Source organism: Struthio camelus, chromosome 2 (genome assembly GCF_040807025.1).
Source record: "Struthio camelus isolate bStrCam1 chromosome 2, bStrCam1.hap1, whole genome shotgun sequence".
Taxonomy (NCBI): domain Eukaryota; kingdom Metazoa; phylum Chordata; class Aves; order Struthioniformes; family Struthionidae; genus Struthio; species Struthio camelus.
Genome location: NC_090943.1, coordinates 77,657,066 through 77,670,649, shown reverse-complemented (window position 1 = coordinate 77,670,649; position 13,584 = coordinate 77,657,066). Strand labels below are relative to the sequence as shown.

Here is a 13,584-nt window from a genome sequence, read left to right as displayed (position 1 = left end):
CCATCTACCAGGACACTGAAAATCTAGTATTTCTGATGACAAGTCTCTATAAAACCAGTTCAGGGAATAAAAGCTCTCTGTGGCTCTTGAAAATGAATTTTTAACTCTTATTGAGAGCATGTTCAGCAACATGGAATATAAATTTATTCTTGGAGTCCTTACACAAGTCTAGTTGAACAAAATTCTCACAAGCTTATATAGTAATCCCTCATGGGATTTTACAGTGTAACTCTTCTAACATTTGTGATTTCAATTCAAGTCTCACTTTTGGAGTTAAATAATTTGTGAGAATCTCATTCTGCCCCTAACCTCTTATCCCCTGAGTTCCTATCTCTTCTGGTTGCAAAGAAAAACCTGAAAACATAACCCATATTAAGTCTCAAACACCAGACGGCAAACAGAAATACACAACATTTTTTTTTAATCTCCTGATTTTTAGCACTTAGAGTTGGCAATATTGCAACAGGAATTTGGTTTGAATGAAGACTAAGGGCTGAGTGCCAACTCGTTCTCTCTCTCTCTCTGAAAAAAAGCAATGCCCGGAATTGCCTGGAAACTAAGGGCCTGATTCGCAGCTTCATTCCAGGCAGCTGATGCTGCCTTACCCTGCCTGCAAGCCTAGATCCAAATATTCATGAATATTCCAAACTAGGTCCAAATCCAAACAGTACAAATAGTCTCTCTCTTTAGAACAAGCTAAGCTCAAGTCCCAAACTCTTTGATTTCTGTGATATATGAAATCTAGGTCCCTTTTAAATAAGGCTATCTCTACTTCAAACTCTCTCTACAACCTCTGAAATGCAATACACAGAATAATCCAAGGATATCTGATAAAAAATATTTTTTCCCTGCTGAGTCTGCTGTAAGTGCTGCTACGAGTAGTACGGTGCAGCAACAACTGAAAAAACACTGCTTATTCTCTTTGAGTAAAATGGCTTCGGAATTGATATGCTTTGACTGTAGATCTTCCTCAAAACCAGCAAGGGCTGGAATTCAATAGGGGGGGGAAAAAAAAGGCTTAACACTTTCAAAAATTCCATGAATCTGTTGGTGCATCTACCAATAATTCCAAGTAAGTTGATGTATCTACCAATAATTTTGTCTCATTTTGAATCAAAAGAAGTTCCTTTGTTGTTTTCTCTTTGATTGATAAGTGATTATTGAGAGGAAAAAAAGTGTCACTACTGCCCCACACCACCCCAAAACTCTGTGTCTAGACATACCAGAGCACGAAGGATAAAATGTGTATATGTACATTCCTGTACTGTACCAGCAATGTTCCTTACTTTGCTCAAACAGCACAGTCTCAGAACTTACAGCAGGTACTTAACGTCTATCTGCTTTCAGATCTAGGACTCAGTTTTGAGGCTCTGGGCTTCGGTGTCCTCTGGTCAGCCATTATGAAAATTTTGAATAGTAAAAACTACTGTAGAATTTCATACCAATAGTTAATGTGAAAAGCTCTTTTTACAACACAGGACATTGCTGACAATGTGACAAGTTTGGCTGGTCATATGAAATGGAACCTGTGCTACGATTTTTGAGTATTGTCTCCTGATAGCTCATGCTTTAACCCACAATACACTCATATATAGATTTAGTACATTCAAGAATCAATAGAAAAGAAGAGGAGAGAGATAGCACAAGGTCAGCTCTGAAGGCTCAAGTTTGACTGCAGTGGTCCATAAGCATTGTCCTGGTGCTCTCCATCATGAATAACACAGTGGCTGAGATTGTTCTACATACCACAGACAGCTTTTACATTTTAGCAACAGGTGAGTAATTCCAATTTGTCTTCATCTGGAGCATTTTCTAGCGAAATCCCCTCCACCATTTATCACAGCACAGCCTCACACATGATGAACGACAGAAGCTGGCCACTGTTGTTCTTAGAATTACCTCACTCATTGACTCATTGGCAAGCACAAGGTTTGTGCAGCAGAAGCGTGTTGCCTCAGCTGCTAGAGTCTTGTGTCACTGAAATACTTTCCATCAAAGGGAAACCTCCGCAGAACATCAGAGCATAAGGGCTGGCTGTCAGCTTGAACTTTTGCAATACTTAACCCCTTCCCTCCCCTCCACAAGAGCTCTTCAGATGAAGAAGTCTCTCTTCTGTTTTGATAAGTCACCTCCTGCCACAGCATCTAAGTGCAAGTATTCGGTACAGTAGAAAACCAGATAGGTTGGCAGTAGGCTGCATAAACTCTGCTACTGGTTAGTTTTATCTTCTAATAACTGGCCTGTGACCACCAAATAAGTCTAGTACTACTATAGCTTCAAATGCTTGCTGCTTTTGGTGGAAAGAGCTAGAAAATGATATCCGATAGCACTGACAGAACAGTGCAAGGATGTTACTAAAGCTTCCCAAACCCTGCAGATTTCACAGTGCCCACCATCTCCCTTGCGGAGCTCTGACAGGAAAAAAAAGCAGTCACTCATGCACACACATACCGTGTAACTGTATACGCTGGGGAAATATGCCTGGACACAGTGGTGAAAATGTTGGAGAGAAAAGCTGTATTTGAAAGGGCTGAAAATTATGCCCATGCTGTCTGAAGCACAGTCATTGTTGCTTGTAACTTGTATCAGTGAACAAAAAAAAGGAGCTGTTAATTAGCCACGGTTTTGGTATACTGGTTTCTTATCAAACTAAGGTAACTGACTGCTATACCTTGAAAATGTACATGAGCTCACCTTCATGCCAGATATGTACAGCTCTTGGCTGTGTGTCATTCGTGAGCCGTGTGCATATCACATGCTGGTGGCATGACAAAGGGAAGACAGGTTCTGCCTCCAAACGGGCATTTCCGTATGCTCTTTCTTGTACAACTTTAGATATCACATGGCAGTGGATGCCAGGGCCATTTCACATGGGACATAGTGTTTGCGGTTACACTACTGCCAAAGGACCAAAAGCTATAAAAAAAATAGATTGTGATTCCTCAGCTAGATAAGTAACACTAGTTAGCCTTGCTACTGTACCTCACCAGCATGAATCATGCCCAGATTGACACAGACACTAAACATTACACTGGCCTGGGATGACCCATCAGGCTTGAGTGCATTTTATTTTCTAATGGTAAATCTAAGGCCTATTAAAAACAGTAGGAACTGAGGGGGACTGGGAAAGCTAAGTTTTTAAGAAGAGAGTAAAGAAAGTATAAGAAGAAGTATATGAGCAAAGATACACAGTTATGTTTGGGACACACTTCCCTTTCACCGGGTTTTGGTTTCACTTTGTAGTTTCTGAACCATCAAAAATGTGCATCAGTTAATGGTAAAAACATGGTTTCACATGGAAAGAATTACATAAAAAGTAGTATCATCATTTGAAATATGGGGTATCTAAATTCATTCATATTTAGTCACTTAAATGGATTAATCTGTGGAGCAGCTAAGCATATGCAGTTCTCAGCGACCTGCCCAACACCCGTCAGTGACTTAGTGAAGACTTAACTGGCCAACTTTGGAAGCATATACGTGAAAACAGCGGTTTTCATATCAAAACTTACTTTTCCGACAAACAGAAGTTTGTTAAGAAAATGAAGGCATTCACTGTAGTGGGGAAAGAAACAGCAGCGGAAAAATTAGTAACAGGAAAATGAAAAAGATTTGATTCTGTTATGATAAGCACACAGGAATTTTGACTTGTGTGAAGCTTATTCAGTCTCTCTCATGTTGAAATTAGTCTGAAAAGGGAATTAGTGTTAAGAGTGGGAAGTACAGAGAGAGATAAAAAAGCCTGTAAGCGTTCCAAAACATTTCAAATTTAAACAAAATCCTCTTCTAGTAGGTTCCATTTCAGCTTTTTTCCTAACTTGCCTTCCCATTAATACTTTCCAGTTAAGTAAGCTAAGAGCAAAGCATTAAATGATTGCTCATGAACTTTACTCCTTTCTAGGAATTCATTCTTTTGTGCAAATAAAGGCGTTACCATGTGTGTAGAGACTAACCCGTTCCCTACAAAAGCATATGAGTGTCTCAAACTCCCGGGCACATGATGGAGGCAATATCAAGAGAATCAGGTGTCCTGAGTCAGCATGCTGAATGAAATATTTCTAACCTTTGCAAAGGGCAGTCCCTTTAGGTCAAGCTGAGGCCACTAGAGCAACACAGGAAAACTCCCGCAGGGAACAGCATATAGAGGCCCCGACTTACAGGCTTGATTTATGGATGCCACACTTTCTTTTCCAGCATTTGAAGGAACTCTCACACTGAAAATCCAAGCTAATTATCTGAAAATAACATCTGTTACATTCAAGCTCCAAAGCACACACCTACTAACAAGAAGGATCAGAAAAACGCTAGTTATTTATACATCATATATTTTAACTAACTGGAGGCAGTGCTGGAATCATAATGATTTCTGGATCTGTGTCCCTCATCACACAGCAGGAACTCATGGCTCTTACAGGAGACATCAGAATAACAGACCTACCTTGAAAACATCTTCAGCTTTAACAAATGCGGTGGGACTAGGAGCACAGCTTTGCGACTAGACCACATAGGATAAGAGATGCCAGCCATTAAAAATCAGGTTTGCCAAACATACTGCTGAGTTGCTTTTTCTTTGCTAATCTGTGTATCTGCTATTACACAAAAGAGCTTTCAAGAACTGGCCTGATGAAGCATTCTCATTCTTTCTTCCCATAAAAAAGCAGACCTGGCACAGGCACAGTAAATAAAAATAACAAGCATATGATGCCCAAGATGCATGTGAACATTAAGTGACGTTGGCAGCCCCCGCAAATAGAACTCCAGTTAAAAATAGCCTTTGTCTAAATGTGGAAAGTGAGTAAATATAGTAGCAGTTTCAGCTTACTATAGAGGCTTACAAGCTCCAAGTAACGGAGCTTATTATAGAGCATGTGCGTCAGAGAAGAGAAGAAAAGGGAGAAAAGAAAGACGACGCACTCTGCAATTAGTATCTGCAACGAGACATAAATTAATTTTTTCCTCTGTTATTTTTCCTGTTGTTTAAAAAACGGACAAGAGAAGAGCACTTTTGAAATGCAGATGTCTTCCTGTTATAACAGTGCTAAAGAGAAAAAGAGGAATTGAGGAGAAAGATGAAACTAGCACCAAAAAGCACCACAGAGAGCTTTCTGCAGAAAGAATGGTTGCACAGAAAATGAGACGTGAAAGCGGACGACGGGACAGATTTTGATCTCAGTCTCACTGAGAAGAACAAGGAGTACAGTAACCTGGCTGGAGGGAGCTCTCCTGGATTTGCATGCACTTGTTGGACTGAATATAACGCAGCGAGCCAGCTTCTGGGCTGACTGAAAAGAAAGCGACATCAATGCTTTCCCCTGGCACTGTTCATTCTTTACTTTCAAGGAAATTTCACAAGTTTCTAGTGACTGTAGAACTGACTTCACTGATAAAAATGTATCTGCTTTACTTGATGTTGCACTTTATAACCAATTTTTGACTGTGAAAGTCCACAAACAAAATCCGTGCGATAATTTATACCCAAAGAAGAGACCTGCTGTGGAACCCAGATATACATTAAGTAACATCCTCAGGACGCTATCTCCAAGCATGACTCTTCAGTGAATCCTTTAATGTTTTTGCATTCTGTGTTAGTTGGATTGACAAAAAGGCAAGAAACATTGGCTGTTTTGAGTTTCTGATCTTTTCAAGTCAGGTGTGAGGGTGGGAAAGTTCGTTCGTTCTTCTTTCAATGTGCAATTCAATTAAAGTCAAGAAATAACTCCCCAAAACTGCAAGTCCTCCCCCACTTCACACAGATAAAGGGCACTGTTCACGGGATTCAGTGTGCTTTTTCTGTACTGGTTTCTTATCTTCTTACTTTGGATTGAGAACAATGGGGTGACAGTGCATAACAGAAAAATAAATGTTTTAGAGTGTTAGATGACATGCAGCGTGATATAAAAGTTGTGGCCGGGTAAGAGTTGTCAGCAAAGTTGCCTTATTCAAGTGGCATGGTAAACAAATGCTATAAATTCCCAAGTAGAGCCTAAATTAGCTTTTGGCATAGTACATCCCTATAACAAGTTAATTTTACTGCTCCAAGGAATACCCTTATATGGTTCACTTAAGTAATCATGCTAAATGAATGTTTAAGTGAGAACAGTTTGCCAAATGCAAAGCAAGAACCATATATAACCTCTTACACAACTACATAACACAGCAGTGCTGGCTAGTTTCCAAAATTCTGGTTTATGTACAAATTATATCTGCTAATTCTAACTAATAAGTGAGCCAAAAAGGAGCTACCTGGAAAATACTAGCATGACTGTTTAGGATTAATAATTAATCACTTGTCATGGTCTGTCTTCCTCATAACTGTGCAAATGAGACCTTCCCCCCTCCCCCATTTCCAGTATGGCATAGAATAGTTCTGGCAAGCTTTACTTCCATTGTTTTGCTGAGAAAGAAGGAATAAGAAGGGAAGGAAAAGAAAAAATTGATACGCCAAAGCTTCAGTAGTTATCTCAAAAGAAATTCAACCTTCTTCTAGTCTAGTGCATCATTGTTCTAATATGTGTGCTGTTTCCGTAGTATTCCATCTTACAGCCATCGGGGAAGATACAAAATGTATTCTGGAAAGGAATTACGACGTGTGTAAGCTTAGTACTGATTGCTGCTGTTTTTCCCCTTTGCAATCCCAACTACCTGTAAATGTGAAAAGTTAAACGAATAGAGAGATAACTGAACAGGTTCAAACAGACCTGCCTATGCCTATTAGTCATCATTCATGCACTGTAACCAAATAACCTGCAAGAGATGCTGTCTTGTTTTTTTGCTAGAGAGTGCTGTTGAGTTCTTGCATTCACAATAAATCTGTTTGTAAAACTGCCCTAAAAGCGTTGCCATGGTGATTATTTTGGTATCACAATGCAGAAGAAGCTAAAGTACTCACTAGCCATATCCAAAATCTTCTCTTCTGGGTGAGAAAAAAAGAAATCAGCAGATGGCATTTGTCAGAAATTCTACATTCTGATTATTACTGGAGTTCTGTTTTTGGAGGAATTCTGAGGTTTAGGTTTTTCTGGCCAGAAAAAGAGAATGAAGGGGGTGAGGGGAAAGGAACAGAGAAAAAGAAAGTCACTACATCTGAAATCCCTTTAGCTTGCGCTATTACAACAGTTTAGGAACAGTTTTTAAAACAGTAGGTGTTAAGTAATGCTGATTATGTTCAAAAGATTTTCCTTCCAGACTATTTACTAGATACTTAATATGCTATAATGGGAACAAGGGGAAATTGTTATCTCCTTGTGAAAACATCACAGATTTCCAAGTGGTTACATCACAAACTTCCAAATGGTTATAGCTCCATTTTGCATCTTTCTTATAATGGAATAGTAAAGGGAACATAAGAAATGTCATAAAGAAATTCATACACCAGTCTTTCTGCTCTGAATAGTACAAACTGGGCTGTTGTATATTCGGTGTGAATCTTAGCCAAAGGGTGAATTTAGGCTGATTTAATGAAATTAGTGCACCATCTCACTTCAGCACAAAGTAGTAAAAAAATAATTTAGCTGCTCAAACATCAGTTCTTGTCAATTTCTCCGTCAATCTAGTATCTGTATAGAGGTTTTGCACAGATTTAAGGTTTAACGTATGGTATCAAATTGGAACAGCCATGTGTGCTAGCATGCACTAAGACATGATGTTAGGTACGTGTAGGACATTAAGCAGCAATACTGGAATGGCCTGGCTTGTCAAGATAGCACAGTACAGTACTGCACAGACACTAGCTTGTGTCCTAGAAGCAGCACAACTACATTAGGTATGGGCTATGTAGTTCAGGCAGAGTGCCAGGCTGACAGGGCTCTACTGCTTCTCAGATTTGGAGTTTGCTCAGGTATTGCTGCAGGAGGCTGCCATGGATGATTTAGGGGAACTGCAATGTATTGGACAGCTTTTTTCATTCACAGGTCCCTTCTTTTGCTCCTTTTAGCTGTCTGTTTTCTCTGAGGCAATTGTGGCTTCCACCTCTCCACATATAAGGAATCCAGAGTTTTGGTGAAAAACAGCTTTGTTTACTTTAAGCTTTATTTACTTAAAACTGCAAAATTGGCCTGTTTCTGGTGAAAGGTGCCAGATGAGCAACTTGAGGAACTGAAACCCTTTATTCACTCTGGAGCTCATTTGCACCCCATTGGAGTCAACGACAAGCCTCTAATTGAGCAATTTTCTGGCTCCTGGATCAGGCCTTCACAGAACAGGCAGCAGCTGTGCAAACTTGCTCCCACTCTCTCACCAGCACACCTCTGAGGGAGAGCTCAGGTATACACACTGGAGGCTAGTTTAGCCTGAAATTCCACTCAAAAACTGCAGCTACTGAGTGATAATGGGATAACTAACTAATAAGTAGCTTTTCTTTTTCTAAAGAGGTAGGAGGGGAGGATGGAATTTCTCCTGCCTACGATACTTCTTCTGGCTCTTCCCCACTGCTGCCCTGTTTCAGGGACATCAGAGACAGTGCAATGCCAGCAAGGTGAATGGAAGATGCAGACAGCAGGAGCGACCAGCCACCCCAGAGACCTGATGCTTTCGTTTGAACTGGCTGGAGTTTGGGCAGGCTGGGAGTGTAAGTTTATGTGTTAGGGGAGCTTAGCAAGACAGGGGTAGAGGACAGGCAGAGCTAGGGTTATTGGCCTTTTTCAGACCTCAGCTACCCTTTTCACTCTCGCAGGTGAATAATATAGTGTGTCTTATGACTTGGAATAATCTCTCCTTTAGTTCTTCTCTCTGGTAAATCTCAAAATCCTTTTGTAAAAGTCTTTTTGTTGTTTTGCAGGTGAGGATATGAGGCACCCTGAAGTAAAACATTGTGCCCACACGGGTTCCTGAGCCCACTCAAGGCCTAGGATTGGACTGTGGATCTTATCTTTACTATAGTGACTTGCACTCTGGGCTACCATGTGGTTCTCTTCATGTTCAGATAACCCATTTTTCAGCTCTCCCTCAGGACAGCTGGTCAGTACTTTCCTTTGAAATTACTCTTTTCTGCTTCCCAAATAGTTTTCCATTTCTGTACTTTCCAGTTTCCAGCAATGAAATTGCAAAAAAGTATCTGACTGATGTGGAGAAAAGCAAAAGGCAGAAAAAGGAGGATAATTACTATGACATTCTCATCTCTTCTCTCCAGTTAAGGGGCTTCTGGGGGCAAGGAGTGGCTCATTGAAAAACTTCCAAGGAGACTTTCATAGGAGATGCTCTTTAAAAAACAAAACCTTTGCTCGCTTTAGTTTCCATTCATGTTTGGCTGCTAAGAAGCTTTCAGAAGTTATTTCTGGTCACTTTTGACCAAGTAAGTTTGGCTTCAAGTTTGTGAAAACTCTCCATACCATAAGTCTCTGAGCTATCTAGGCCCAGTTAGCAGTCCTTCCCCCTGCATAGCTGACAGGTAACTTTGCTTGCGAAACTGATGAAAATCCTCTTCACAGACAAAGGACAGAAAAAGTGAAGCTCTGTGATTAAAAAGGGTGGAGACAAAGAGTATTGCCATGCAACAGGAAACTCAGACGGGCAGCTGAGGACTGGACTGTAAGAATGAATTTGAAGATAATGAAAATCAATTGCACCGCTAGTAGGAGGCTTGAGAAAGTAGCCAAAGATGTAGTCATGAGAGGAACACTGAAATTATTTCACTGAGATTTTTTTTCTCTTAATTAGCAAAGAAGTCATAGAGAAGTAGCACACGCCAGTAATCTATTTTTATTATTCAAAACATTCATTCAGCACCACATAGTCTGTAAAGACAATAGTTAGGCTAGAAAAAGCTAGCTTAGAAAAAGGCCTATCTGGATGCATTATGTACATGATTAAAGTTTCCTGCTATAAATAAGAATACCATGTCTTAAAGGTTAGCTTCATCATAACTCTCAAAAGTATTTACTGATATGTAAACAATACCTCCCTTCCTCTTACATTATTACTACTGCAGTTTCCCTGAGGAAAATATTTGTTTAATAATTGACTTACAGCAGAGGTTAGAATGAATATTAGAATATTAACCAGAGTAATTTTTGGTGGGAAAATCTGGAATGGTGCACTAAAAGGTGTTCCACCCACCAGCAGAGTTGGGGTAGGGTATCAATATAAGTGATTTTTGAAGCCCTAGTTCAAAGATAGGTGAAGTCATAGGAAATACTGCTATTGAATTCCCTGGGAGGCCATGACAAAATCTGGTTCTATCAGTCTCACACATGTTACCCTTCCTCTAGGGTGAGGTATCACTGAACAAGATTTGACAAGAGGCTGGAGAGGATGGAGGACTGGGGAGCAAGCTGCTGCAACAAAGGATAGTTTAGACAGAGACAGTATTTGTTATTTTGACCTCTTTTTTGTTATCCTATCTATGACTCGGACTGACAAAATAGAGCCTGTGTCTGCTGATTCTCTCCTTGGTGTTTCTCCTCTCAGAACATCAGTTCTTATAACCCTGTTTGTTCACATATTGCTAAATTATCAGTGTGTTCATTTTTATCTCTGTCAGTCTTATTTCCTTATTTCTTGATGTAATGAGTTGTCTAATTACTGCGACATCAATTCCTTAAGGAACTTCAAATAATTACATCTGCGTATTTCAATGAGATCCTGAAGAGTTTGGGGGAGGTTTGCTTCAGGCTCAATAGCATCAGGTGCCTCCTGATACATACACTTTCTGCCAAGATCTCCCTTCTTCCCCACTTGCTGAAACATCTAGAAACAAAAATATGTCAGTCCTAATTAAAACAATCACCCAAGTACTGGATCTGACTCAGGGATTGTCATTTGTCATTTTAAGAGCTGCTTTCTCTGCACGTTTGTACCAACTGTCTCGGTTTATTTGGAATCCTCGTGTTTGGTGAACCCATGTTTTTACCTTTTTCCTTCATTTCATTTAAAAAAGGGTCAAATTATACAATTACTCTCTGTCGTTATTTAAACTCAGAGGAGCAACAGAAGTAGCAGTGTGCCAGAAATGCTTGCTTTATTTTATTATGGGATGGGTACAGCCTGCAATGCAGTTTTTCTTTTTCAGTGTGGAAGCAGAACTATAGTCCTGTTTTGTCTTTCACTAAGCCAAGGAGAGGGTAGGGGAAGCTGTGCAGAAATGGTAGTGCTCAAAGAGGGAGCGGGACACCAACAGCAAAACTTGACTTCTGCTCTGGTCTCTACGTCAGGTCAGTTCTTGAGATACAGTGCCTTTTGGTAGTGATGTCAGCTAAGACGCACAGAATGCAGGATACTGTCCCAGTGTCCTGTATCATCATCTTGCATTTGTACAGAAACAATACAGTAACTTAGTACACATGCAGACACTCTCACCCCCCAAAATAAGTGATTATGAACCATCCCATGTTGGGATTCACCCTTTCTAGCTTCAGACATCTATACATGTTCTAATCATCTAAACTGTAATGAGAAAGGGGCATGTCATCTCATCCTTATGTAGCTGTGTAAAATAATCCAGGGTAAATCACACCCCAGAAACCCCATTCTCTCTCTTCCCAGACTATAAAGGGAGTCTGTGAAAAAAAACTTAAGTTATGTGAGGTGGATCCTACTTCTGTTAAGGGCATTTGGGAAAGCAGTCACACTCTTCATAGAGAGGGCACATTGAAGAAGAAGGGCAGTGATGTAAATGTACCTAACTGCACAGTAGGAAGGCTTCATTTTCTATAACCTTGGGTCCTTCTTATTAGTACATTGTATATGGATGCGGGTGGAGGCTTTTTTAAACATTAATACTTCTTGGCATATGTTCTAAATAAATGAGTGGAATTAAAGAGCATGGAAAAATATTTTGTAGTGGGATTATTAATCTCCACGGTATTCAGCTACTTCTTAGCAACACACATTCCCTGAGGAATTCTTTCAATCAGATCTCAATTCTTGGTCTCCGAGTCCTTCTGGACATATTTGAATTACACATGGTGCATGACATATACTTTGGGGCATAACTACAGGGCAATTTGGAAAGTTGTTGGGGGTGGTTTAGTACATACAGTGTGAGCGGATAAATTGCATTTAAAATCATCCACTTGGAATTCCAGTGTTCTTGAGGAAGTCACTGCTTGAGATCAGCAGGAAATGTCTCCCTGCTGAACAGGGAGTGTCAACAAACAGCTCGTACCATCAGCAGTAAGGTCCAATTGAAACATAGTGCTGTGTGTTCCACGCAAACGTGTTATTAGATGCATGGCATCTCTTTTTAATTACATTAAAATCAGTGATTAGAAAAGGTAGAGAGCAGCTAAATGATTGGAAGATGAGGTGATTTCATTCATGCTTCAGAAAATGTACAAAAATGTACATTTTTGTCATGGGAAGCAATAGTACATTTTTCTTCTTAAAAATATGTCAACAGTTTGAGAAGATTACTTCACCCTGCACAGAATTGTACAAAAAAGCTGGGTTGAAGTCAAGGAGGGAGCTCACCTGAGAAAGCATTTATAGACACAAAATCAATATTTTGCTAGTGGTCTGGGCATACTGGAATGCATTTGTATGTGGTACAGGGATTTTATAAATAGATTTTAACTACACATTTGAGTAATAAGTTCAAAATTGCATATTCAGTAGTCATTCCAATGGTCACTTATCAGAGAACTACAGTTTGTGTGCGGCTATTCAGTACATTACAGGATGATATTGCATAGAATCACAACAGTGGATGATGTAGGGGGTGAGTTCTAGCAAGGCCCTCAAGCTTCATCTTTCTATTCTGGCCTTTGGGCATAAAACGTGTGCAAGTGACAGAGAATAGCATTATTTACCATCATCTCTGCTTCTATTCCATGTCCATGGAAGGGACCTTGGAGTTGTAATAATTTTGTAAATAATGTAGTATAGGCAGTATAGGGAAAGGCTGACCCCTGGAAGGTCATATCTAGCCAAGTGCAAGTATTGCTGTAAGCCTAACCTTTTTGCTGCTGCCAGGCTTAGTTCCTGCGTTGAGCCTTCCACAGCCAGATCAAAGAAAGCAAGTATGAATACTTTTCCCCCTAGAGCAATGTTGTGCCAAATATTTGACACACAATCAGAATGGTGTGTGTATGTGTAAGAAAGGTCATAACGGTCAGGAATCTTAGAGATTGTAAATGGGCGCCTAATCTCACCTACCTTGTAGGTATTTTTACATAGTAGACACCTGCATCTGAACTAGTCATTTACGTTCTCTTTATAGCCCATGGAAAGAAACTGTCATTGCTCGCATGCAATTTCTTTTGAGTGAAACATTATGAGCTAGAATGCTAGGAGAGCCCAAAGTGAATCTCACTGTAGTCAGCTAAGGCAGGTGGGATTAGCTCTAGTCAGAGAGCCAACATGCAGACCCAGCCTCAGCTCTTTGACTCAGAATATCCTATCTAGTTCCAGGCAATTAACCAAAGCCCCCGAGCTCTGAATCTACCATCCCTCAATTGCTGGCAAAGACTAATACCTTTAAAGACCGAGACGTTATGATGGATTCAAATATCACTATAAACTTACCCCTCGTCACAGCTCTCTGCACTCACAGAGCTACCTTTGTATATTGGGCACCTCACCATTCACCAGACTCATCAAGCACGAGTTAAAGGCACGGTGTAACACTCCATCTCCGCACACAGTTTAAGA

At 40.1% G+C, this 13,584-nt stretch overlaps 1 long non-coding RNA gene across 4 annotated transcripts in view; it reads left to right on the top strand.

Moving 5' to 3' along the window:
• LOC104145109 (uncharacterized) overlaps window positions 1-6,821 on the top strand; it is a 38,696-nt gene extending 31,875 nt beyond the window's left edge. For all 4 annotated transcript variants that reach the window (XR_694250.2, XR_694252.2, XR_011138942.1 and 1 more), the window contains one exon: window positions 4,195-6,821. This is a non-coding gene — a long non-coding RNA (uncharacterized lncRNA). The remainder of the gene's footprint in view (window positions 1-4,194) is intronic.
• Window positions 6,822-13,584: the final 6,763 nt, after the last annotated feature.